Source organism: Phyllostomus discolor, chromosome 4 (assembly GCF_004126475.2).
Source record: "Phyllostomus discolor isolate MPI-MPIP mPhyDis1 chromosome 4, mPhyDis1.pri.v3, whole genome shotgun sequence".
Lineage (NCBI taxonomy): Eukaryota > Metazoa > Chordata > Mammalia > Chiroptera > Phyllostomidae > Phyllostomus > Phyllostomus discolor.
In genome coordinates, this window is record NC_040906.2 from 136,513,189 (window position 1) to 136,540,004 (window position 26,816).

Sequence of the window (26,816 nt, forward strand, 5' to 3'; positions counted from 1 at the left end):
AGGCATGGTGACTGCTCTCAAGGTGAAAAATTGTGCTATTATTGTGTTTGACTAGGGCACTTAGCAAATGTTAATTCCCTCTCTCAGCTTTCTTGAGAATTTTGTGTGTTCTGCTGTTGTATAAGTAATTTATACAGTTCCATAGCAATCTCAAGGATATTAAATGTTCCCACATTAGAAATGGGAATCCTGAAACTTAGATTACTAACTTGGCCAAAGATCCCACCAGTGCCAGGATTCTGACTGAAAACTTCCAGACTCTAAAGACCGTGATGCTTCTTCTAATGTCAGATGTTTGTCTTGGTATGCTGAAGCAGACCATGAGGAATTTTAAGAAAACTGTTTATCTACCTTAGATATTCCTGGCTTGAGCCCTTTCTATGTCTATTTTCCTATGGACCTCCCTTACTTGTGCTGGATTCTTCCTGTGACCTGCAGAAAGGGAAGGGTGCTGGGTCTCTGAGGAGCCTACTGAGGCCAGACTTAAAGGACTCCTGCTTTTGAAGTGAAGGAGTCTGTGGTGAGTAATGTAGAGGTGGCACGGTTGACAGTCCATGTTCATTGAATTTTAAATTTTATTTAATTTCATTTTGTTTTAAAACTCGAAGCTATATTGATGCAGTGTACCTACCTGGATAGATTTTAGAATAATTCAGATATGTAGTGATGAAAGCTTAGATGCCAGAGGGAGACATTTTTGTAATACACATTTAAAAGACATGTATACAAATGTTGAACAGATTGTCATATAAACACATTTTTAATGTACCCTTGGTAACTGAATTTTGAAAATAAAGCAAAAGACCATTTTTGAGCAAAAGACCATTTTTGTCTTTGTTTTTCTTCTAAATACTTTTTAGGAAAATCATCTGAGTTTTCACATATAAGAAAACTGTTGCTTCTGATTTTACCTAATTTTATTGTGAAATTTCTCTGAATTAAAAATTTTAAACTTAATTTGTAAGCTGTAATTGATTACCTTATGAGGATTAATTTTTTGTTGTAATTATAGGAAATAAAAAAGATAAATTTTATCCAGATGTTTGATACACTTTCTATTACATGTTTTCCTTATCTATTTTTATTAAACTATTATTTTTATAAATAAAATTTACTAACCCGTTGCTGTTATATCTCCTGCCATATTGGCATATTAAAATAAATGTTGTTTTCCCTATGGAAAATTGGCTCAACTATTATACAGAAGCGGTTTTCCCTCTCTTGTTTATTTACGGAAAATCAGTTGTTACTTGCAATTTGTTTTTCATTGGCAGCAATAATTCTACTTTCGTAGATAAGACAAGGCTATGAGGCATTTGCCTTCTTTTGGGGGGGTTTTTATTTCATGCCCCAAATTCAGGCAATTATACTTTTAACTATTTTTAACTTGTTTACATATGCTTGTAAACAATAGCAAAATTTTTTTCTTTTTAAAACTAAAATAAATGTCTAGTTAAAAAAAAAAGTTGATGGGACTTCCTGTTTCCAGCCTGGCTTCAAGTCTCCAGTTCTTCATAACAGCAAGTAAAACCCTGAGCAACCTGAAAAATCAACATCTCAGCTCCATTAGAGAAATGAGGTCACAGTGCAAACCACTGTCCCCCAAATTGGAGAGACAGGAGAATATATTTAGAGAATCACAATGTGAATCACAACTCTGTGGGAACCAGTACTAGGGTAGGAAAACCTGAACTGTAATCCACAAATTGCTGGAGGCTCCGTGTAGACAAGTGTGAGTCAGAAACTCCAGGGGGATTCTGTCATGGGGAGAGTCGACACACTTTTGTGAATTTACCTCCAGTAGCTCCACTCAGTGAATATGGGAGAAACATCTCATAGTGCTTCTGGCAGAGGAAGGGGGAAGGGAACCATTTTAAAACACAACACAGTATTCTGTTCTTAGCAAGGTCTACCCTTAGAAGAAATTATTTAACTAGAGCTTATGTGTCCCAGAGGAAGGGAAGTACCTAACTCCAGCCTCCTGTAGTCATCCTGTCCCACTGAAGGGGGCAAAACAGATTTGTGAAGCTTACTGTCCAGAGGCAGAGGCTCACTGAAAGACTGAGAGCTAATCATACAACCCTAGAATGCTTTCCCCTTCCCAGTACCTCACCACCACATTACCAAAGGCTTGTGTACAGCAGTTACTTTTATGTGGTATATCATGTCCTGCTATCAGGAAAAAATTACAAGGCATACAGGAAAAAAAAGTTGATGTTCTTAAATTTCACAGTGAAAATGTTCATCAAATATCTGAGGAATGGTAATAGGCTACCAGCCCACACCTTGTGAAAAATATTTTAATGTTTAAAATGAATGTATAAAACACACTCATAGATAACTTAATATATAAATGGCTAAATATAGTATCTGTTCAGATTGAACATTGAAGCTATATGGACTATGTGTGCACATCAAAGCTATATTAAATTCTTTTAGTTTAAAAGGTGGTAAAGTTTTTGTAAAGGGGAATATCAGTCCCAAATAATACTACTGTTAATGCTGTAAATATCAATACTGTTAATACAAAGCTAAGGAACATATATATTTTTAAAGATTTTATTTATTTACCTTTAGAGAGGGAGAAAGGTACTGAAACATCAATGTGAGAGAGAAACATTGATGGGTTGCCTATTGCACACACCTCAACTAGGTACTGACCACAGGCATGTGCCCAACCAACTGAGACACTGTTCAGGTCAAGGGACAGATCTGTAGACCAGACCCAGTCATCTGAGCTTTAATCTTTATGGTAGATCTTGAATATTTATATTCAAATTATTTTTAAGATTCACACAAAGTAAGGAGCATTGTACTGATCAGTTTCATTTTGTATGTATTTATGTCCCCTGAAAATATTTTAACTGGAGGTTGTAATTCTTTCTATTAAATGTATTATATAAATGTGCTTAATGTGCATATCTCTTTACTAAGTCAGTGATATGAAAAAAGTTGGGAGAGGAGCCTCCTCTAACTTAAAAGGAATTTAAGAGACATAACCAAACACAGTGCATGGTCCTTGAGAGGGCACATTTATTTTTTTAATCCTCACCTGAGGACATTTTTTCATTGCTTTTTTAGAGAGAGAGAGGAAGGGAGAGAGAGAAACTTCAGTGAGAGAGAGAAACATCAATTGGTTCCCTTCTGTACACTCCATGACCAAGGACTAAACCCAAAACCTAGGTATGTGCCCTGACTGGGAATCGAACCCACAACCCTTTGGTTATGGGAGGATGCTCCAACCAACTGAGCCACACCAGCTAGGGTGAGAGGATACTATTTTGAAAAGCTTTTGATAAAAAAATTAAGGGAAGCACAATAGTGGGAAATAGAATATGTACTGAATATTAGATGACATCGAAAACTTACCATGAATTCTGTAGGTGTGAGAATGATATTGTGATTATGGGGAGAGAGTTCATATTGTTTTGTGATCCATACTAAAGTATTTAGGGATGATATCTTGATATATGAAATCGCCTTAAGATATTTCAACATATCTTAAATAAATAAATAAAATCTTAAAAAAGATGTGACAAAATAATAACAATTGTTGATTCTAGGCAGTGAATATATGGGTATTCACTATACAATTCTTTCTGCCTTTTCTGTATTTGAAAATTTTGATAATAAAAATTAAGAATTTCACTCTGGCTTGTGTGGCTCAGTGGACTGAGCACTGACTTGTGAACCAAAGGGTCGCAGGTTCGATTCCCAGTTAGGACACATGCCTGGCTTCCCAGTAGGGGGCAAGTGAGAGGAAGCCACACATTGATGTTTCTTTCCCTCTCTCTCCCTCTCCCTTGCCCTTTCTCCAAAAATAAATAAATAAAATCTTTAAGAAATTAGGAATTTCTAGCTTTTGTGTCTAAGGAAAAAACTCAAACAAGTTACTAACAAGGGGAAGGACCCTTTGGACTTAAAAAGTGTTCAGTTCACCTTGGTCTGCAGTTACCACCCCCCCCCCCCCGTCCCCCCGTTAGAAGAATAGCATTAATTAACTAGTCTCAACTAACAGTATATATCTGTATATTTCATGCAATATTATACTGAATGACTATTTTTTAAATATTTTATTTTCTAACTAATAATAACACATTGGTATTTTATTTTTCTGTTTATTTTTCATATATCCATGTTTTATTTTATTTATTTACATTTCTTTTTATAGAATTTATTGGGGTAACATTGGTTAACAAAATTATACAGGTTTCAGGTGCACAGTTCTACAGCATATCGTCTTGTACTGTGTTGTGTATTCACCACCCTAAGTCAAGTCTCCTATCACCATTTATCCCCCTATACCCTTCTCCACCTCCCCCCATCACCTGGCAGTCACCTCACTGTTGTCTGTGTCCATGAGTTTTTCTTTTCTTTTTTTTTTCATTTTTGCTCAATCACTCCATAACCCCAGCGCCCACTCCCTCTTGTCCCCCAGCCCCCAACAGCTGCCAGCCTGCTGTCTATGAGTCTGTCTCTTTTTTGCTTGTTAGTTCATTTTGTTCATTAGTAAATGACTATTGTTTAACATACTGCTCTCTTTTGGTACCTGATGGGGATTGGTTTCAGGACTCCCCTGTGGATACCAATGATTGTGGATTCTTAAATCCCTTGTATAAAGTCATGTAGTATATGTATATAACCAGTCCACATTCTCCTTTATACTTTATCTCTAGATTACTTATAATAATACAGTGTAAATACTATGCAAATAGTTGTTATACTGTATTATTAAGGGAATAATGACAAGAAAAATAAAGTCTGCATGCTCAATACAGATGCAGTCATTGTAGGCCTAACTACATAGTACATGTCAGCAACAACATAGCATTTTTGAGGGGAATGTTTTTTTTTAAATTATTTTAATTTAAAAAAAATTTATTTTAATTGTTGTTCAAGTACAGTTTTCTGTCTTTACCATCCAAGCCCACCCCCCCAGCCCTCTCCACCTCCCTCCCATTTCCACCCCCCCACCCCCAGTTTTTGTCCATGTGTCCTTTATACTTGTTCTTGTAAACCCTTCCCCTTTTCCCCTGAAATTCCCTCCCCTCTCCTGAGGGGAATATTTTTGATCTGTGAGTCGTTGAATCCACAGAACCTGTGGATACAGTGTGTTGAACATGTGTCAGTTGTTGTGAATGTGTTCAGAGTTTGCATAAACAAATCAAAAAGAAGTTTAAGACTTCAGATAAACAATTACTGCAAAGACAGTGTGATTAAGGAGTAAATTAGTTGTTGATCTGTAATCATTTTAGAATGCTGGTCAGAAAAGGGATTGTCATGGAGCTGTTTTAGTGCTGCTTAGCTCTTGTTTAAAAAGCATTTGAAAATTGTAATGAATGTTCTTCTAACTTTGCTTCTGTATCACCCTGTTTTTCAAGAATACATTGGAAAAAAGTTCCTGCCAAGATGGAGGTGTAGGTAGATATGCTTCAATCCCTTGCACAACCAAAAGAAGGATAAAAGCCAATTTAAAAACAAAAAACAACCAGAAATGCCAGGAAATTGAACTGTATGGAAGTCCAACAACCAAGAGTTCAAGAAACATTCATCCAGACTGGTAGGGGAGGCGGAGATAGGAAGCTGTGGTGGAGAAGACTTGCAACAAGGCAGGGGTGGGCGAGGCCGGGGCAGGTGGACCGGGATATCCCACATTAGTGTGAGGAACAACTGGGGATCGAGACAGACCAAGCATGGGAAACTAAAGCCTCAAAATCTTTGGCTGTAAAAACCTGTGAGGGTTGTGGCAGTGGGAGAAATTCCCAGTCTCACAGGAGAGTCCGTTGGAGGATCCTACAGGATCCTAGAGTGTACATAAGCCCACCCACCTGGGAATCAGCACCTGAAAGAGCACAGTCTGCTTGTGGAAATTGAGGGAAGTGACTGAAAGAGGGTGAGAGCCAAGCAAGAGTCATTGTTCCCTCTCTGACCCCTCCCCCCCACACACCATAGTGCAGCCAAGTGGGTTGCCTCTCCCTGGTGAATACCTAAGACTCCACCCCTTACAACATAACAGGTGCGCCAAGGCAAAGGAGTATGGCCCAAATGAAAGAACAGATCAAAACTCCAGAAAAAGAACTAAGTGACTAGGAAATAGCCAAATTATCAGATGTAGAGTTCAAAACACTGGTACTCAGGATACTCTCGGAAATGATTGAACTCAGTTGCAAATTAAAGGAAGAAGTGAAGGCTGTACAAAGTGAAATAAAGAAAAATATATAGGGAACCAACAGTGAAGGGAAGGAACTGGTGCTCAAAGATTTGGAACAGGAGGATGAAATATACGTTCAACCAGAACAGATTGAAGAAACAGGAATTCAAAAAAATGAGGAGAGGCTCAGGAACCTCTGGGATAACTTTAAATGTTCCAACATCTGAATCATAGGGGTACCAGAAGGAGAAGAAACAGCATAAGAAATTAATGTTATTTGAACAAATAAGAATAACTTCTCCAATCTGGCTAAGGAAATAGACTTCCAGGAAGTCCAAGAAGCCCAGCAAGTTCCAAAGAAATTGGACCCAAGGAGGACACATCATAATTAAATTATCCAAGATTAAAAGAAAATCTTAAAAGCAGCAAGAGAAAAGAAGAGAGTTATGTACAAAGGAGTTCCCATAACACTATCAACTGATTTCTCAGAAGAAACCTTATAGGCAAGAAGAGGCTGGAAAGAAGTATTCAAAGTCATGAAAAGCAGGGACCTACAACCTGTATCCAGCAAAGCTATAATTTAGGATGGAAGGACAGATAAAGTGCTTCCCAGATAAGGTAAAGTTAAAGGAGTTTATCATCACCAAGCCCTCATTATATGAAATGTGAAAGAGACTTATGTAAGAAAAAGGTGAAAACTATAAACAGTGAAAATGACAACAAACTCACAACTATCAACAACTGAACCTAAAGTGAAACAAAACAAAAAACTAAGCAAACAACTAGAACAAGAACAGAATCACAGAAATGGAGATCACATGGAAGGTTATCAGCAGGGAGGGGCTAGGGGAAAGTTATCAGCAGGGGGAGAATAGGGAAAAAGTTACATGGAGTAAGAAATATAAATAGTAGATGCAAAATAGACGGGGGGAGGTTAAGAATAGTATAGGAAATGGAAAAACCAAAGAATTTACATGTACAACTCATGGACACGAACTAAGGGGAGATAAATGCTGGAGAGAGTGCCGGTGCAGGGTGGAGGGGGGGAATAAAGGGAAGAAAAAAAAAATGGGACAACTGTAATAGCATCATCAATAAAATATACTTAAAAGAATACATTGAAAAGAACTGCTGCAAACCATGAAAATACATACACAAGAATCTCTAATGCTAATCACTCTCTTGGATTTTATCCAGGAGTTACGTAAGAAGTATTCAGATATTTGCTGAACACCTGTTACGTGTAGAGCACACTTGCTAATTGCTGTATGAATTGATGTTGTATATGATACATGAATCCCGACTCTGAGGCTTTCTGTATGATTTAGGGCTTTTCCGTTATACGGGTTAGAGACAGAACTAGAATTAAGTAAAATAGCATTGGGGATTGGCTTTTTTTCTTAATCAGTAGAGGAGAGGCTTACTCCACATGACTTGGTTCTTGAATCTCTTTTTGCTTCTGTTTGCATTCACTCCTTTGCCAATATCATTCAGTCTCTTGCTTTTAACTGTTGACCATAAGTCAGCTCCCAGATGGTATCTTCAGGCCAAAAGATCTCATTCCAGAATCCCATACCGATACATCTAATTGCATGCGGTAGTTCATTCAGCAGCTCTAAATTAACATGTCATAACTGAATTCTTGATCTTCTTCCTCTAAGACTGCTCTCTAGACAGTCTTACCTGTCTTTTTCTGCCCTTTGGATCTGGCCAGAACTTTGGAATTATCCCCATGTTGACTTCAGTCGTCTCCCAGTTCATCTTCCAGCTTTTTCTTCTCTGTTATGGTCTATTCTAACACAGCTGCCCAAGTGATCTTTGAAAAAGACAAGTCATATCAGTTAGATCATGTGATTGCTGTACCCAAAACCCTCCATTATTTTTGTGTCAGACTAAAAGCCAAAACCTTGTTTACAGTGGTCTACACTGCTCTGTGCTCATAAATATACTAATTTGGCCTCTGCCTCAGCACTTTCATCTTGCTATTCTCTATCCCTGTAGTGTTACTCTTCCATACATGCACATTATCTGGTCCTTCTCATCTAGGTTAGGTCCTCACTCAAATATAGTAAATACTTAATTTTATTAAATTACCTGTTTTTTTCTAGAGTGTAAGAAGCCAGGGACTTTTGTCTTTTTTGTTCAGTGCCTAGAATATTTATTGGCACATGAATGCTAGGTAAATATTTGTAAAATGAATAAGTGAGGAGGGAGAGAAGAATGGTTGGCACAAGAATAATGTATATTGCCAGTTTAAGACATTATCTGCATAAGATACATAACTATAATACAAGTGATATATGAAAAACTGATTTATCTCAGTGGTTTTAAGAATATTTTAAAAGTGACTATGACTTTAGTGATTCTCTTTCTGGAAAATAGACCTCACCCAATATTTCTCTTTTCCTAACTTCGTTAGCTTATGTAAAAACTTTGTTTAGTCAGATTTGTAAAAGCCTGTGCTTTGAATATTATAATACATATTCTTTTTGTATTTTTAAGTTGAGGTTGTTTTAGTAGAGCTTCAGCACAGAAAACAGAACATTCTAGGTGTGTTAACAGAAATGTTTTAATACTGGAAATCAGGTGTTTATGAAAGCCCTGGTAGGAATAGAAGAAGAGGCTTCAGGCTGAGCCTCCAGGACTGACTGCCCCCAGGTCACAGCAGAACTGATCCACCAGGGAGACACTAGCCCTGAGACTATATCACTGGAACTGCTGAGTGTAAGAAAACACCAACACCAAGTTAGTTGTGATGCAGGGATTAGAAAGCTGCAGCTATTTTACAGTGTGTATAAGCTGATGACTGGATATTGGAATGTGGGGTCTAGCCATTACCCATGTCAAAACTGCTTCTTCACACAAGAAGCTGGAGACTAGACATTCCAATCTTGTTTTCCTATAGAAAACAGCCAAGGCAGGAAGATAATCTCCATCTCACATTTGACTTCAAATATTGCATGGGTACATCTAATTGGTGTAAACTAATTCTCATTCAGAACTCTGACTACAAAGGAATCAGAAATAGAGCTTTTTAACTTTTTGTTCTTTGAATACAAGAAGACACACCAGAAATAGGGTGGAATAGAGGTTGTGTGATCAAATGAGCAACATCTGCCATGGCTTCTCACTTAGCTAATCACATCAGAGTGAATAGAACATCCACAGCTTGACCCTGAAAGAACTAGAAAGTCCTCAGGCAGCCATTGTGTGTGTGTGTGTGTGTGTGTGTGTGTGTGTGTGTGTGTCTGTCTTTGGCTCTCTCTGTATCTCTTGGTCTTGAAGGGACTCTTATGTGCTTTATTTTTTACTGACTACTTTCCTTACTTATTCATTCACTTGCCTAAATACTTCATTAGCTCCAGAGTCTATATGAGCTACTGTTTGGCATCCTATAGGTGGCCCTCTCTTTTGGGGGAGTCATTCCATATTCCTGGATACATGGCCTGGCCCATCCTGGGCCATAGGCCCCCCCTGATCATTTTGGTTTGGAGGCAGGAGGGCTGCAGGAGCAGCAAGTAGGACTTTCTTTTCCATGGCCAATATCAGGCAAGTTCTTTAAGAAGGAAGTATGTCATAAATAGTTAATATATGCAAGATTTAGAGGAAAATTTGGTTTTAAAATGTGAAGTAGATAGCTTTGGACAAGAGAAAAAGGGAAGAACTTGGGTCAGGTTATAGAAAGAAGGAAAGGGTCTGAAATGTGAGGGCACAATGAGGTGATAAAGTCATTTGCTAAGAATAAGGATAGCAGGACATTCATTTTAGGGAATTTAAGGTTATTCTCTGCACAGAGTACTTGAAATAGTATTTTGAAAAAATTTAAAAGTATTATATGTGAATCTGCTCCCTCATTGGTGGGCATTTGCTTTTTGGTTTTTATGGTTACAAACAGTACTACTGTCAAAGCTTTGTGTGCACACAACTATTTCCTCAGAATAAAATCTACATGAAAGGTGTGTGGTAGAGTATGCCAGATTAAAGCCTCTTTGATTTGTACTACTAGGATTTGGGTCCAGTTTACCTTCCCACCGCTCATGTGTGAAGACTAGCTGACCCTGTGTTCCTAACTTGTCACTCAGTATTCATGTGTTTTTGAAAAGTTTCCATAATGTAGTTGGTGCAAATGGTATAACATCACATTTTGTATTTTCCTGGTAGTCTTCGGTATGCTTATTGGTCATTTGTTTTTTTTTTTATTTGCCCCTTCATTTTGGAGGCAAAAGTTGGCTATCTTTTCCACATTTTTCTCTTGGCCAGTCAGTCATTGGGCTATAACATAAAATTACAGACAACAATGATTCTTTTGAATATGGTTGTAGGTCACACCATTCAGTCCTAGACTCTGTAAACCCATGAATAAGGGATGTTTGAGCACTTTGGGCAGATTTTCAGTTCTGACTACATTTTTTTGTAACTATGAAATGGTAGAAAATTTAGACATGAAAAGAGACCTGTCATGGGGTCTGGTCTAATCTCCTATTAGAGAGATGAAACAGATTAAGAGAGGTTAAATTACCAGCTCAAAGCCGTGTCACCATGAGAGAACATGGGACTGAACCAAAGTTGTCTGGAAACCTGTCTGTTGTTTGGGAGTCCACAAATAAGTGTGTTACCTTTGACCTTTATAAAAGGTAACTTTAAGCTTCTTATTTTTTTAATTTGCTTTACATTCAGCCATGTACACAATGAGAAAGATAAATTCTGGGTTTTTATACTTAACCAAACCTCTGTGTAATGGCAGAATATTAAGGAAAAAAATAGTAATCAGAGTGAGGAATGATTACATTTTAAGTATTTATTTAACCAGTTTCTTTAAACACAGATTTGGCAATAATGTAAACATGTTCCACAACTTGGAATTGTTTATTTGGTGTTTGAGGTGTTACCTAGGAGCAAATGTTATCTCATGAAGTCTGAATAGTGTCAGGAATAGTTTAAAAGAGAGAATTATTTGTAAATATTGAATATCTTTGGGCTTGAGAGAGAAATTTTGCAAATACAAAGCACTAGAATATTTGTGAAAGAGTAAACAAAATAAAGGAAACCTGTAATATGCTTGCTTAAACTCTGAATTTTTAAAGTCAATTTTTGGATGATGTTAAATCATCTGGACAAAGTAAGAAATAGGTTTGACAAGGCTTAAACTTTAGGACAGTCAGGGCAAACAAGGATTATTGATTGTTAAAATTAAACTTTTTTTTATTTTCTCCTTTTGTCTTGTACCATTCTAATTCTTAAATGATTACCATAGCTTAACTTCTTTGTCAAAGTTAAATCAACATTTAAAAAATACAGGCAAATGCTGTATTTGTAGAGTTTATTAGTTCTTAACGAACCTTCTAAGTTTTCAGTGTCTTTATGATATTTTGAATTTATTTACATCTTTTGCCTCTGCAAGTTTAAGGGAGAAATATAATAAAAGAGGGTTATATGATATATAATATCTTATTCTGCATAATCCCCCCCTCCCCCATTTGACTGTGGGTTGGCCCACCTATTGCTCTGCTGTTATCTTTGAGATACTGGTTCTGTAGCTAAAAGCATGGGCTTTGAAGGCTGATTGCTGTGGGTTAAAAACCCTTAGTTTTCCCATTGTTGGCTCTGATTTCTTTTCTTTCCCTCCCACCCTGTCCTCTTTCCCTTTTTTTTTCCTTGTGGCAGGAGTGTGTTATTTAAACTTTCTAAGCCTCAGTGTTAGTACATGTAAACAGCCATACCTGTGTCACAGGATTGTGAGGATTAACTGAGCTTGTGAAGTAATGTCTGGCATAGAGGAAGGTTTGGTAATTATGTCAGGTTTTTCTTTTTTTAAGCACTCAGGTATTACTTTGAAGGAAGCATTTGTGAATTATATTTTGGTGGTAAACAATGTAACTGAACAGATTTTTTTTTTACATTATATCTAGCAATCCACAGAATGGACCACATTACTTTGTCAGTCTTTTTTTTTTTTAAGATTTTATTTATTTTTAGAGAGGGAAAGGAGGGAGATAGAGAGAGAGAGAGAGAAATATCAATGTGCAGTTGCTGGGGGTTATGGCCTGCAACCCAGGCATGTGCCCTGGCTGGGAATCGAACCTGTGAAACTTTGGTTCGCAGCCCAGGCTCAATCCACTGAGCTACGCCAGCCAGGGCTGAACAGATTTTTGACACTAGATCCATACAAGAATACTTTTTGGAAGACTCAAGAAAAGAAAGTAGTTATCTTTATTTCTCTCTCTCCTATGTGTATGTGTATGTATACTACTTATATTTTACCCTTTATCTTCTGTTCCACTGGAGTGGACATTCTAAGAGGTATGCAACAGAAGCCCTTGCCCCTACCCCTTCGGGAATCTTGACTTGAAAGAGACAGGCCAGGAGCATAGATGACATTCTGGATATCTGTGTGGAAAGAATAGTGCAAATGTTGTGTTGTAGAAGTTCAGAGAAAGTTAAAATCACCAACAGCAGGAATTAGGGAAGGCTTTTAATGCAAGAGGTAGTTTTTGAGGAAGACTAGAATCAAGGTTAAAGGAGAAGAGAGAAAACTTATTCTAGGTAGGGAGAAGCTGGTAAACAGGTTAGTGCATATGAGGTCTGTCTAGAAGTTATGCAGCCATGTAATATGAAAAATAGAGACATTTCCTGGAGAAGATAGAAGATACAAGAAACACTGTACATAGGACAATGATGCCTCAGTCCCCTTCAAAGTAGACACCTTGGGACCTAACACAGTCTCCCAATCACCATCATCTGCCCTGTTGTATTTTCCTGAATCTCATTGACAGTCTAAAATCTCTTCCCTTTCAAAGGTGATTTTAGTTTGGGGAAAAGCCAGGAGTTGCAGGTGCTAGATCTGGGCTGTTGCGGGGCTGAGTCACATCTTGTATGAGACAAGATGCATGAGCAGGCACATTGTCATGATGAAGCTGCCAGTCACCACTTGCTCATAGCTGCGGCCTTCTGAATCATCCAGATAGCTTCTGCAGAGGAATATTCAGGCTTAATGAAAAATTGGATGCTGATTTGTTGCTCTACTCGCTCAGCCATTTTGAATGCAATGGCCACACAGTACACATGCTCACTCAATGGTATCTTGGTGCCAGGCAGAAATTTAGAGGAGAGGATAGACAAGGGGTGATTGTTGATTTGGGAGTCATCTGCATGGAAATGTTTGCCAAAGCCATGAGTGGATTAGACCCTGGTAAATGAGAGGGTCGATGAACAAGACTGTAGGGAGGCAGCAGCAAAAGTGAAATCATTGAAGGAACTGAATGGGGGCTTGTAAGACTGCAAGGCTAACCAGAACACAGAAGCCCCAGGAAAGAGGGTTATAAGAAATAAGTATAGTCAGAAAAATTAAATGCAGAAGGGTGGTAAAAGGGACTAGGAAAGGGCATTTTATTTTGTAGACATTAAAACTACGGTGTTCTCTAAGCACTTATATGGAAGACTCTGTTGTAAAACTGAACCCAAACTGCTTCAGAGCCTGTTTTCTAACTGCTGTGCAGAGTTAAAAAAAGGAAATCTTCATTATGTTGACACCATTCCCAAGTTTTTCTCAGACCAACCTTTGCCATTTTTTAGCTCCTTTGCCACATTTCAGTGCTTGTTTTGTTTTGTACAATTAGTTTACTTTTGAAACGAATGCTTTATTTTCCTATGAAATTCTGACAACTTTTATACTCTGTGAGGAAAATTTTTTAGAATTTATTTTGCAGCTCAAGGAGTATTGTTAATACGCACACGCAGACACACACACACACACACATGCACGCGGTCTTGAAAATAAGGCTTGAGTGACATTTTGTTTGCTAGGGTTATTTTATTTTGTTTTTATAGTTAACTCTTAAATAAACTAGTCAAATTGCAACACCTAGTTCTGGGGAGACTGGTCAGTTTATTTTTGAAAAATATACATTAATTTTCAGCATTTTTCTTTTTCTTTTAAGAAGTACAATTTTGTGAAAGGGAACATACTAGTGTCTTGGACATAAACATATGAAATTGGTTGTGGTGTTTATAACATACCTGCCCTCTGCTGGTGAGAATGCATTATTGCTCTTAACCCATTACCTTCAGTAACTTCTTTGAATTAAATAATACTCTGTGATATTTTAGAGTGGCCATAAAATTAAATTTGGAAAAAATACCTTTATTGTATGAAAGGAATATGTCTTTTTTTTAGGCAGGCCTACAAGTTAATTATTCTGTTCAAAAGACCATAGGTGAAAAATACTGATTTACTTACACTGATGATTATTATACATTGTGTGTTTGTGGTTTTGAATTTCTCTCTAAGTTCTGCATCTTCTCTGTTTAGTGTTGTAGCCAGTAGTCATTTATGGCTATTTAACTGATGTTAAATATTCAGTTCCTTTGTTCCAGTAGCTACATATCAAGGTGTAGTTGCCACATGTGGCAAATAGTGACTGTGGCAGATTAAAAAATATCACAGAAAGTTCAATTGACAGTGCTGTTCTTATTTTTAAATTTTATGTAATAAAGATTATCATTTTCATGAAGTAATCATTGTTCTTAGATTTACAATGAATTTCTTTTCCATGTACCTTTCTTACATAAAGTTTATTAATAAAGAGCTCCAATTAATAAGAAGAACCTATTTAGAAGGATTTTAGTTAAGATGTTTTTGTTACTGTGTAACTTATTGTACCTTATATATAATTGTCAGGTGACTACAGTACAGTTTTCTCAGTGTAGAACATTGAACATTTCTAGTGTTTTCATTCTCTCAAGATTAAAGTAAAAAATCTGGTCATATTTTTTCTGTGCCACTTAACTGAGGTAATAGCTTTTTTCTCTTTTGATGCATCTTTAGGGTAGATAGAAAGCCATAAATCAGAGCATATGAAGAGAAACAAAGACTTCATAACAGTGTGAATTATAGTTTAATATTTGTTGGTTGATTTAAAAAAGTAAACACTTTATCCAGCTTCCCCTAATGGTAAACAGCTTGTAAAAACAATAGTGCAATATCACAACAAGGGCTTTGACATTGGTGGGATCTACCAGTTTTACTGTGATTTCTACAATTTACTTGTACTCACATGTGTGTGTATTTATATATGTGTATTTAGTTCTGTACAATTTTATCACATGTAGATTCATGTATCTGCCATCGCAGTCATAATATAGTACAGCTCCATAACCACTAGGATCTCTTTCATTGCCATTTTACAGTCACACACATCTTCCTCCCATTCTCCCCCTCCCCATCTGTTTTCCACGTCGCCAAAATTTTGTCTTTTCAAATATGTTATATAAATGGAATCATTTGATGCTTTTGAAGTTGGCTTTGTTACTTAGTGTAATTCTTTGGAGATTTATCCAAATAGTTGCATATATTAATAGTTCTTTCCTTTTCGTTAATAAGTAGAATTTTATGGTGTGTGTGTATCTGTGTACCATAGTTGAACCACTCTCCTGCTGAAGGATTTCTGGGTCATTTCTAATTTTTGACTATTACAGATAAAGCTGTACATTTGTGAACAGGTTTTTGTCTGCTCATAAGTTTTTATTTCCCTGGTAAGTGCCCAGTAGTGCATTTGCTGGGTTGAACCATAATTGCATATTCAGAATCTTAAAACTGTCAAACTTTTGCAGAATGGCTGTATTATTTTACATTTCTTCCAATAATATATGAGTGATCCAGTTACAATGTCTTTATTGCTGTAACTCTATAAATCAGGTAGTATAAGTCCTTCAACTGTGTTATTCTTTTTGAAAGTTGTTTTTGGTATTCCAGGTCACCTGAATTTCTATATAAATATTGGAGGCAGTTTATCAGTTTCTACAAAGTAATCTTCTGGGATTTTAATTGAATTTCTTTGAGCCTATATATCCATTTAGGTGAGAATTGACATCTTTTACATTATAGAGTCTTCCAATCCATGAACAAAGTATATTCATTTATTTAGAGATCTCATTTAACTTCTCTGAATATTTTACAGTTTTCAGTGTATAGGTCTTATTTATCTTTTGTCAAATTTAAATTTATCTATGTTGCTTTTTTTTTAATTGTCCTCTGGTGCCTTTAAGAGCCAGACCTGTGCTCTGGACAGCGCTAATAAACTGAGAGGGAGATTACTGTGTGTCCTGCAGACACCCCTCTTACAACTGAGTGCAGAGGAGCATGGAAAGCATAGGCCAGGACAAGTTTGTGTTGCTTTTTAAAATGTTATTGTAATGGTATTTTTTAAAATTTTAATTTCTGATTGCTGTTGGCATATGGAAATACAGTAATCTTTTGCCTCTTTATCTTCTCTTCAGCAACCTTGCTGATCTCAGGTATTTGTTTTATTAGCTTTTTTTGTAGATCCTGTCAGCCTTCCTACCTAGCTGATTGTCATCCTCAAAAAAGACTTTTTACTTCCTCCCCAGTTTGGATGCTTTTATTTACCTTTTTCTAACCGTATTTCACTAGTTTAAATCTTCCATAAAATAGAAGTGTTCTTGCCAATATTGGGTGTTGTCACTATTTTTATTTTAGATATTTTGTTAGGTGTGTAGTGATAGTGATTTGCATTTCTCTAATGGTGTTGAACATCTTTTCTGATGTGCTTATTTGCCGTCAGTAATATCGTCTTCAGTGAAATATCTGTTAGTCTTTTATTTTTTAAATGACTTTAAGTAATTTCTTATTTTTCAATTACAGTTGACCTACAATATTAGTTTCAGTGATTAGACATTATATAACTAAGTTATCACCTTGATGATAAATCTAGTACCCATCTGACACCATATATAGTTATTGCAGTATAATCGATTATTCCCTGTGCTGTAATTTACATTCCTATGAGAATTCTGTAACTACCAATTTGTCTTAATTCCTTCACTTTTTTACCCATCTCCTAAATCCCTCCCATCTTAAAGAAGACCCTGTAACATTTGTTCTAGTACTGGTTTGGTGGCAATGAGCTCCTTCAGCTTTTTCTTGTCTGGGAAACTGTCTTGTTAGTGATGTTGAGGAGGAAGGTGTTCAAATTTTTCAACCTTAACTATGTTAGCCATAGGTTTTTCAGGGATGCCTTTTATCAAGTTGAGGAAATCCCTGTGTTATTAGTTGGCTTTTTTTTTAATCATGAATGGATTTTTGGATTTTATCAAATGCTTTTTCTGCATCTGTTGAGATCATGTAGTTTTTCTTTTTTAATTTTTTAATATAGTGAATTACATTGATTTTGCATGTTAAACTAACTTTGCATTCTTGGGACAAACCACACTTGGTCATGATTATATGTAATCTCTTTGTCTCTATGGTCATCTCTTATATGTTCTTGGATTTGCAAACTTTTGCAAATATTTATAAAGGCTGTTGATCTGTAGGTTTTGTTTCTTGTGATACTTTTGTCTGGTTTTGGTATCAGGGTTTTGTTGGCCTCTTAGAATGAATTGGGAGGTAATCACCTTCCACCCTTACCTCCTTTCCCCACCATTTCCTGAAGAGTTTATACAGAATTTGTATCATTCCTTAATTGTATGGTAGATTTCCCTTGTGAAACCATGTGGGCCTGAAGTTGTTATTTTTTGTTTTTTGTTTTTTTCCTTTGCCGGAAGGTTTTTTAACTATGGCTTCTGGTTCTTTAATAGATATTAGGCTATTCGGGTTATTTTTCCCTTCTGGAAAGATCTAATTTGTGTCCTTCAGGGAACTGGTGAACTTACTAGCATAAAGTTGTTCATAATATTCCTTTACTATCTTTCTAGTACTTGTAGAATTTGTAGTGATGTCACTTTTCTCATTCCTGATACTGATTATTTGTGTTTTCACTTTTTCCCCTAATCAGTTGGCCTAGAGGTTTATAATTTGTATTGATATTTCTAAATAATCAGCTTTTATTTTCATTGACTTTCTTTGTTCTTTTCCTATTCACTGTTACATTGATTTCTGTCCTGATCTTTATGTCATCTTTGTTTCTGAAAGGTATCTAAGTATGGTAAACAGTTTTAGCTGAACAGTATTTTACTTTCAGGACTTTTAAGATGTCAGCACTGACTGCTGCCTTGCATTGTTTCTGATGAGAAATTTGTCGTCATATTTATTTTTTTGTGCATAATATGTTTTCCCCCTAGATCCTTCTAAGATTTTTCTATTCATCCCTAGTTTTAAGCAATTATATTATGGTATACCTTTAGATGATTTTCTTCATATTTCTTGTGTTTGGTATTTTTTGAGATTTTGGTCCTGCAGTCATATATTTTTCAAAAATTTGGAAATATTTCTGCAATTATTTCTTTAAGTACTTTTTTGGGTCACCTCATTCTAATTCAGGGAATTAGGCTGCTGCAACTGTTTTTTTGTTTTTTGTTTTTCCCTTGGTGTTTTCATTTTGGATGGATTCTTTAATCTTTATATTTCTGTATCTTTATATTTTTGTCTAATCTTCTGTTAACCCTATCCAGTGTATTTGTTTACATTAGGCAATTTGATATGGGGCATATGGGTATGTATGTATATATATGTGTGTATACATCATATATATAATCATGTTCTATTCCATTGCTCACCTTAACTTGTTCAGTCTTTACTCTAGCTTGTTGGACATATGGAAGTTACAGATAATAATGGTTTTATCCCTTGCCTACTAATCCTATAGTTATGTAATTTGGGGGTCAGTTTCAGTTGATTGGCTTTTCTCCTTTTTTATAGATCATATTTTTCTTATTGGTGAATTTTGTGTACTAGTTCTGGATTTATTTTTTATTTTTTTGTATTTCTATGAGTACTCTTGAACTTTTTCTTTCTTTGGTGCAGTAATTTGGGAACATCTGCTCTTCCAGATCTTGCTTTTTAAGTTTTATTAGGTGAAACTAGAGCAGTGTTTACTCTAGTTAATTTTTCCCACTAGAGAGGGAAAGATTTTTTTGAATACCACACATTCATGATGTGATGCAGTTTTTAGTCTGGCTGATGGGCACAGACACTATTCCTGACTCTTTTGAACTTTAAGATTATTCCTTCTAATTGTTTTAGATGGTTCTTTCTCTACTTTCTGTGGTTTCCTCACTTGTGTGTCTTAATCAGTGACGTTTTGTAGATCTAAGAAATTCTCTGTGTATCTCTCTTGTGCTTTGCCTAATGGAATCTAGCCACTTTGGTCTCTGTAGACAGACACCCAGCTTCATCTCCTCAAGTTAGGGATGTGACAGGAGAGTAAGAAGCTAGAAAAATTCCTGGGCAAGTGGAATGGGGAAACTTCAGACAAGAATATTAAAGGCCAAACAAAGCATCTTACAGCCAGCTGGTGAGTTGCAAGAACTTATCTCCCCTAACCAAGGACACTCTAGAGCAAATGGTTTACACTTCTCCTTCCTAACCAATGGGTACATAGCTTAAATCTCCCTGGCCTGGGAAATGGAGAACAGAGACCCAATTAATGACATTTGTGCCTGCTAAACCCAAGGACAGATGAAGTAAAGGAAACAAATAACAAAACTCCATTAAAAGCCAGACATACCCAAGATAAAAGGAACACAGTATAGCAGACCAAAGAATATTCACAAATTCCCCCATGCACTCATTTTGATGCATCAGCATATTAAAAATGTACCTGGAAAGCTGATGAATATTCTATTGAAACCCTTCCCTAAGAGTCTTGCTGCAGAAAAAAGATAAAAAACCTCCAGGTAAAGGGCTGAGGGCAGACTTGCTTTAGAGCAAGCGCATGCCTCTTCTGTAGGCATGAACTTTTTTCCTTCCTCCTAAACTCTTGGAGGTCCCCATGAAATTTGGAGCCAGGAGGGCAGTGGGCAGTGGCACCTCTACCCAGGCTTACCCCCTGATCATTTCTCCAAGGCCTGGTCATTTCTCCAAGGCAGGAATGAGCTACTGCAGCCCCACCTTGGCTCACTCCTTTCCTGTAACATTTTCTGTAATATTCCAAAGCAGAACACTGACTAGGCTCTCTCCTGTTACTACTTCTACTTGAAGTCCTTCCTTTGTCTCACTGTCCCCAGACTTACTAAATGTACACTCAAAATCACCTGGACTTGTGTTGTGAAATCTTTCCTACAAGAACTCACACACTACAGGCTGGCCTGAGGCCGACCTGCTCCAGGCCCGTGCCTGTGTGGTAACATTTCAGGAATGTTGTTTTAGATATTAATATTTTGTTTGGTTTTTAAGTTTTTAGTCAGTAGGCTAATTTCAGTGTCTGTCCCTTCATATTGGTTAGAAATGGAACCCACTACAGTATATTTTTAGAAAAGGTATGAAAAGAAAATTACTTTAAAACTTTTTATTTTTATTAAAACTTTTCCTAGGGTCTTTGAAGAGAATAGTGTAAACCCCCAACATAAAAAGCTAAGGTGAGAGGCAATAAACATTTATTTCAGATCAGAGAATAACTATCTGGGAAGCATTGGTTCAGGCAGAAACTTAAACAATATACTGATTATGAGGTCTAGGCAAGGGGTATATTTATGAGAAAGGGAAGGGGAACAATTCCATAAATAGGAAGAGATTTCTATAGGTGCAAATAAGTTACCTTTAGCTTACAGATACATGGTGGTGCTAATTCTAAAGCATGTTCTTAATTTTTAGCCCTCATAGTCAAGATGTCTGCTTTTTTGTTAGCTTTACAAACAGCTGTTTGGAATACAGTGTTGCTGTGTCCCAGTCCAAATGTTATTTTGCCTAATTCAAACATTCCAAGGGTTTGGGGAGTAAGACATACAAGGTGATTCCTCTGGGATGGTGACTCCAACTTCATTTTGAAATGTCTCCTTTTACAGTATTTTCACAATAGTTATATTTAAGTTTTTTTTAGAGCATCTGGTTATATAGTACTTAGAGTTATTAGCACATATAGGAGAAAATGACAACTATTGATGTGTTGCTACTACTCTGTTCCAGTGTCAGTTCTAAGCCTGACTCTGCCAAAAGTGTAAACAAGCATATTAAGGCTTTATTTAAAAACTATTTTTTTAAAATTAAGATTAATATTTACTTGATAATTATTGTCATCTGGGTACTTAGTTTGCACTTTCAACAGTTGGGTTTCTTTTGTTTTTTGAGTTGTTGTTCAATTACAGTTGTCTCAGTTTTCTTCCTGTTGCTCTCCCCTACCCGCCCCGTGCCCCCACTCTCCACTCCACTGTCAGTCCCCAACCCATTGTCCATGTCCATGGGTCCTTTATACACGTTCCTTGACTTGACCCTTCTCCTTCTTTCCCTATTATCCCTCTTCCCCCATCCCTCTGTCAGTTTACTGTCAGGTTACTGTCAGTTTGTTCTTTATTTCCACATCTCTGGTTCTAGTTTGATCATTTGTTGTATTGATTAGGTTCCATTTATATAGGTGAGATCGTATGGTATTTGCCTTTCACTGCCTGGCTTATTTCACTTACCATGATACTCTCCAGTTCCATCCATGCTGTCAGGAAGGTAGGAGTTCTTTCTTTCTTTCTGCTGTTAGTATGCTATTGTGCAAATGCACCATAGGTTTTTGATTCACTCATTTACTGATGGACACTTAGGTTGCTTCCAACACTTGGCTATTGTAAATAACACTGCTATGAACATTGGGGTGCATAGGTTCTTTTGAGTTGGTTTCAGTATTCTCATGGTATAATCCCTGTAGTGGAATCAGTGGATCAAAAGGCAGTTCCATTTTTAGTTTTTTGAGGAAATTCCATAGTGTTTTTCACAGTGTCTGCCCCAGTCCTCATTCTCACCAACAGTGTTCTAGGGTTCCCTTTTCTCCATATTCTTACCAGCACTTGTTTGTTGGTTTGTTAATGATGACCATTCTGACTGGTGTGAGGTGTTATCTCATTGTGGTTTTAATTTACATCTCTCTGATGGCTAGTGATGCTAAGCATCCTTTCATATGTCTCTGGGCCCTCTGTATGTTCTGCTTGGAGAAGTGCCTGTTCAGGTCCTTTGCCTATTTTTTAATTGGATTGTTTGTCTTCCTGGTGTGGAGTCCTGTGAGTTCTTTCTATATTTTGGAGATCAAACCCTTGTCCAAGGTATTAATGGCAAATATGTTTTTGTTCCCTTTTCATTTTGCTAATGTTTTCTTTAGCCATGCAGAAGCTTTTGTTACAATGAAGTCCCATTTGTTTATTCTTTCATTTATATCCCTTGCCCTAGGGGAGAGACACAAAGTATTTAAATTATTTTTTCCATTTCATACTGAAAGTTTGTATTTATATTGAGCCACAATCTAAAGATGAAGAAAAAGCAAGTTACTTTTTGTTAATGTGTAGTTAACAAATGTGCAAACTGAATAAATTGAGTATGTATTTATTGATTATATTTTCTTAAGCTGTGATCTTACTCATTTCACTGGTCTTTTCAAAACTGTTTAGTGACTCCTTGTTGCTAGTAATGTAAAATCATATTTGGGCCCTGGCTGGCATAGCTCAGTGGATTGGGTGCGGGCTGCGAACCAGGGCATCGCAGGTTCGATTCCCAGTCAGGGCACATGCCTGGGTTGCAGGCCACGGCCCCCAGCAACTGCACACTGATGTTTCTCTCTGTCTGTCTCCCTCCCTTCCCTCTCTAAAAATAAATAAATAAAATCTTTAAAAAAAAATCATATTTGGGAGTCAAGGTGCTCTGCAGCATTGCCAGCCTATATTTTCATTTATGCTAACTTTCTCTGTTTCCTGTTAGCTGTTGTTGACCAAAGATACTGTGTGCTTCCCCTTCTTCCTGTGCTGTGGTTGTTATCCCGACTCACTGGCTTCTTGCTGTAGTCCTTTGCTCAAATGCTATATTATCAGTGTTATGTTCCTTGGCCATTGAATTTAAAATAGCATCCCATCTTTTTTTTAAGCACTTCCTATTCTCCTTACATGTATAATTTTTTCCTTCCTAGCCTTTTCCACAATTTGACATTCTATACATTTTTAGCTTGTTCATCTCTTTGTTTTGCTCCACTAGAATGGTTAAAGAGAGAAGGGGGGCTCTCATCTGATTTATTTCCCTGCTGGATCCCCAGCATCTAGAAAGTTCTTGGCACATAGTAATCATTCAGCACATTTTTTTCTTTTTTTATAAAAAGATTTTATTTAGCCCTGGCTGGCGTAGCTCAGTGGATTGAGCGCGGGCTGCAAACCAAAGCATTGCAGGTTCGATTCCCAGTCAGGGCACATGCCTGGGTTGCAGGCCACAGCCCCCAGCAACCACACATTGATGTCTGTCTGTCTGTCTGTCTGTCTGTCTGTCTCTCTCTTTCTCCCTCCCTTCCCTCTCTAAAAATAAATAAATAAAATCTTTAAAAAAATAAATAGATTTTATTTATTTATTTTTAGAGAGAGAGGGAGGGAGGAAGAAAGAGATGGACAGAAACATCATTGTGTGGTTGCTTCCCCCCCCAACTGGGGTTCTGGCCAGCAACCCAGGATTGCACCCTGACTGGGAATTGAACCAGCAACACTTTGGTTCATAGGCCAACACTCAGTCCACTGAGCCACACAAGCCAGGGAGCATGCAGCACATTTTTGATGACAATGAGTCAATGTCTGCTTACCCAGGTCTCATCCATTTTTCCAGGCCTCCTTCAAAGTTACAGTGCATTTATGAAGCTGCCTTTGAATGAAGCTGTTTCCAGTTACTTCAAAGTAGCCCATCATGAATTTTTTCTTCCTTTGAACTTGTAGTATTTTCATATGAGAGAGAATTTTCTAATAGATATAATTATATGTCATTGGAATATAGGCTGCAAGATGGGAGGGAACAGTCTGTTACTGAAAATGTTTAAGAAGTGATGGATGGCCCAGTCAGTTAAGGGTATGAGAGCTGACATGCAGTAGTCTTCCTTTATCTGCAAGGGATAAGTTCCAAGACCCTTAGTGGATGCCTGAAAACAAAGATAGTACCAAACCCTATATATTACTGTTTTTTCCTATACATACAGACATACCTATGATAAGTTTAATTTATAAATTAAGCATAGGAAGTAATAACTAATAATAAAATAGAACAGTTATAATAGTATACTGTAAAAATGTTATGTGAATGTGGTTTTTCAAAATATCTTATTGTAATTATCCCTTATTTGCAGTTAATATTTCGATGTCACTTGTTTCAGAGGGATCTCTTTCTGAAGTCTTCATATAGGCTCAGTGCTTTCTGAAGCAACACTGCCCATCTCTTGGGACATGTTTTCTCTTTATATCTTCCATATACAGATTTAATGCCTTTTCCATTTTACATACTGTGGCTCTGAGTTATGCAGTTTGCGTGCAAGAGCAAAACTAGCACGCATTTCTTTTCTTCAACAATTTCATGGACATAAGATTTATTCTTACTGTAGATCTTTTTTTTAAAAAAAGATTTTATTTATTTATTTTTAGAGAGGGATGGGAGGGAGAAAGAGAGACAGAGAGAAACATCAATGTGTGATTGCTGGCGGCCGTGGCCTGCAACCCAGGTATGTGGCCTGACTGGGAATCGAACCTGCAACACTTTGTTTCGCAGCCCACGCTCAATCCACTGAGCTACACCAGCCAGGGCTATCTTACTGTAGATCTTATTACCTCAGCATTAGTTTTTTTTTTCCTTATTAGGTTGAAAACTTTAACCCTTTTGGTTAAAGGAAGAACTTTAAAGTTTTTCTTCAGCATATCTGAGTTGCCAGCATCACTACTCTTGTGCATTGAGACTTTATTAAGTAAAATAGAGTTACTTGAACACATGTAGTACATTACCAGGACAATCAGTCTGATAACTGAGACAGCTACTAAGTGACTGACAGATGGGGAACATACATACAATATATAGGGTCTGGCAGAAGTCAGGCTTGCTTGAGTGTGGTTGGTAGGCTACATGAATGTCTTGCCCAAGATGGACAGCAATTTGAACATTTCACCTAAAATGTCATATGGTGTGCTTCAGTGTGATATTGTTATGTTACAGAATCACATGCTTATGATTTTGTGATAAAAGGGGTGTTATTTGTGCCAGACCCCATGTATCCAGCTTGGATACCCTGGACAATAGGGCTATTCATGTCCCTAGCAGGACAGAACTGGACGGTAAGAGATTTCATCATGGTACTAACAATGACATGCAATTGAAAACTTATAAATTGTTTATCTCTGGAATTTCCCTTTAATATTTTTGGATCCTAGTGGACCCTGGTGTCCAGGAGTCCACTAGGACCATTCAGGAGTGTCCAACATGCGACCCAGGATGGTTGTGAATGTGGCCCAACACAAAATTGTCTCCCTCCTTCCCTCTCCACCTCATTTTTTTATTTGTTAGGTTTAAATCAGATAGTGTATCTGGAAACAGGATGAATGATGTCTTGCATATCCAGTAAGATGGTGATTTCCTCTAAAATTACCCTCCTAGTTTTGGTAGCAGTCAGGGTGAGGGGTATTTCTCAAGATCTTGGCTATTATTTATAAGCTACAGACAGCTTGCATTTATATACCAGACATTGTACAAGTTACAGAGCATACAGAGTTTAATAAAATGAAGTCTCTATTCTCAACAAGATGACTTTTTCCTTAGAAAAAACAGTTAAAACAATTAATTAACTGTAAATCGTTGTAAAAGTTATTTGAAAAGTGTTGAAGGAATTGGAGAAGACTTTATAGAACTAAGTCATGAAAGAATTACTGTTAGCAGTTAATGTTATATTCACTGATCATTATTGTATTTTATTTTCTACTAATAAAAAATTAAAAGTAGTTTTTTATGATTGCTAGTCTATTATGGTAATCAGAAAGTTCAAAAGACTTCTGGTTGAGATGGAGGCATAGGTAAACATGGCTCTTCTCCTCACACAACCACAGCAACAATTACAACCAGACTACAAAACAAGTATCACTCGGAACTGTCAGGAAATCTAGCTGTGTGGAAGCTTAACAACGAAGAAATTAAAGAAGTTACAGTGGTTCAGGAGGGGCGGAGACATGGAGATGCACAGAGAGGTATGGAGACATGGAACAGGTGGTCCTGTACCCACCTGTGGTAGATAAAAATTGGGAGGGATACCTCAGAAGTGAGGGATCCCAGCCCAACACAACACCAGACCACCCAGCCCAGGGCTCCAGTGCCAGGAAGATAAGTCCCCATAACTTCTGGCTGTAAAGACCAGTGGGGGTTGGGGTAGTGGAAGAAACTGAAGGATTCTCAGCAGTTGCCTCTTAAAGTGCCTACAACAGACTTAGAACTTATGCAGACTAGCTTCCAGAACCAGGCAGCAGCTGGAAGGGCACCAGTGGCATATAGGGAGAAATTGAGGTGTCTGGCATCAGGGTGTGTGCCAGGGGACAGCTTCTTTCCAGACAAAACTCCAGAGGCCAGGCAGCGGCATTGTCCCCTTTTTGTGCCCTCCCCTACACAGAGCCACAGAGTGTTGACACCGTTATCAGAGACTCCATCAAACTGGGTCACATGGGTTGCCCCACCCAGGCAATTACCTAAGTCTCCTCCCCATCCAATTTACTGGAGAATGGGGGAAAAGGTGCAGGGATGAAGAAGTACAAATGGATAGGTACAGAATAGACAGGGGGATGTTAAGAACAGTATAGGAGGTGGAGTAGCTAAAAAACTTATGTGCATGCATGACCCATGGACATGAACTAATGGGAGAATTGCTTGAGGGAACAGGAGATACTGAGTGGATCCGGGCATAGGGGGAAAAATTGGGAGAACTGTAATAGCATAATCAATAAAATATATTAATAGAAGAAACGT

General features: G+C 37.3%; 1 protein-coding gene and 1 non-coding gene across 3 annotated transcripts in view; one reads left to right on the forward strand and one right to left on the reverse strand.

Annotated features, from left to right (window-relative positions):
• The window catches only part of SMAP1 (small ArfGAP 1), a 165,034-nt gene that overhangs the window by 17,498 nt on the left and 120,720 nt on the right, over window positions 1–26,816 (forward strand). The window lies entirely within an intron of this gene.
• On the reverse strand, window positions 16,174–16,312 carry LOC114495885. Its single transcript, XR_003684546.1, has one exon.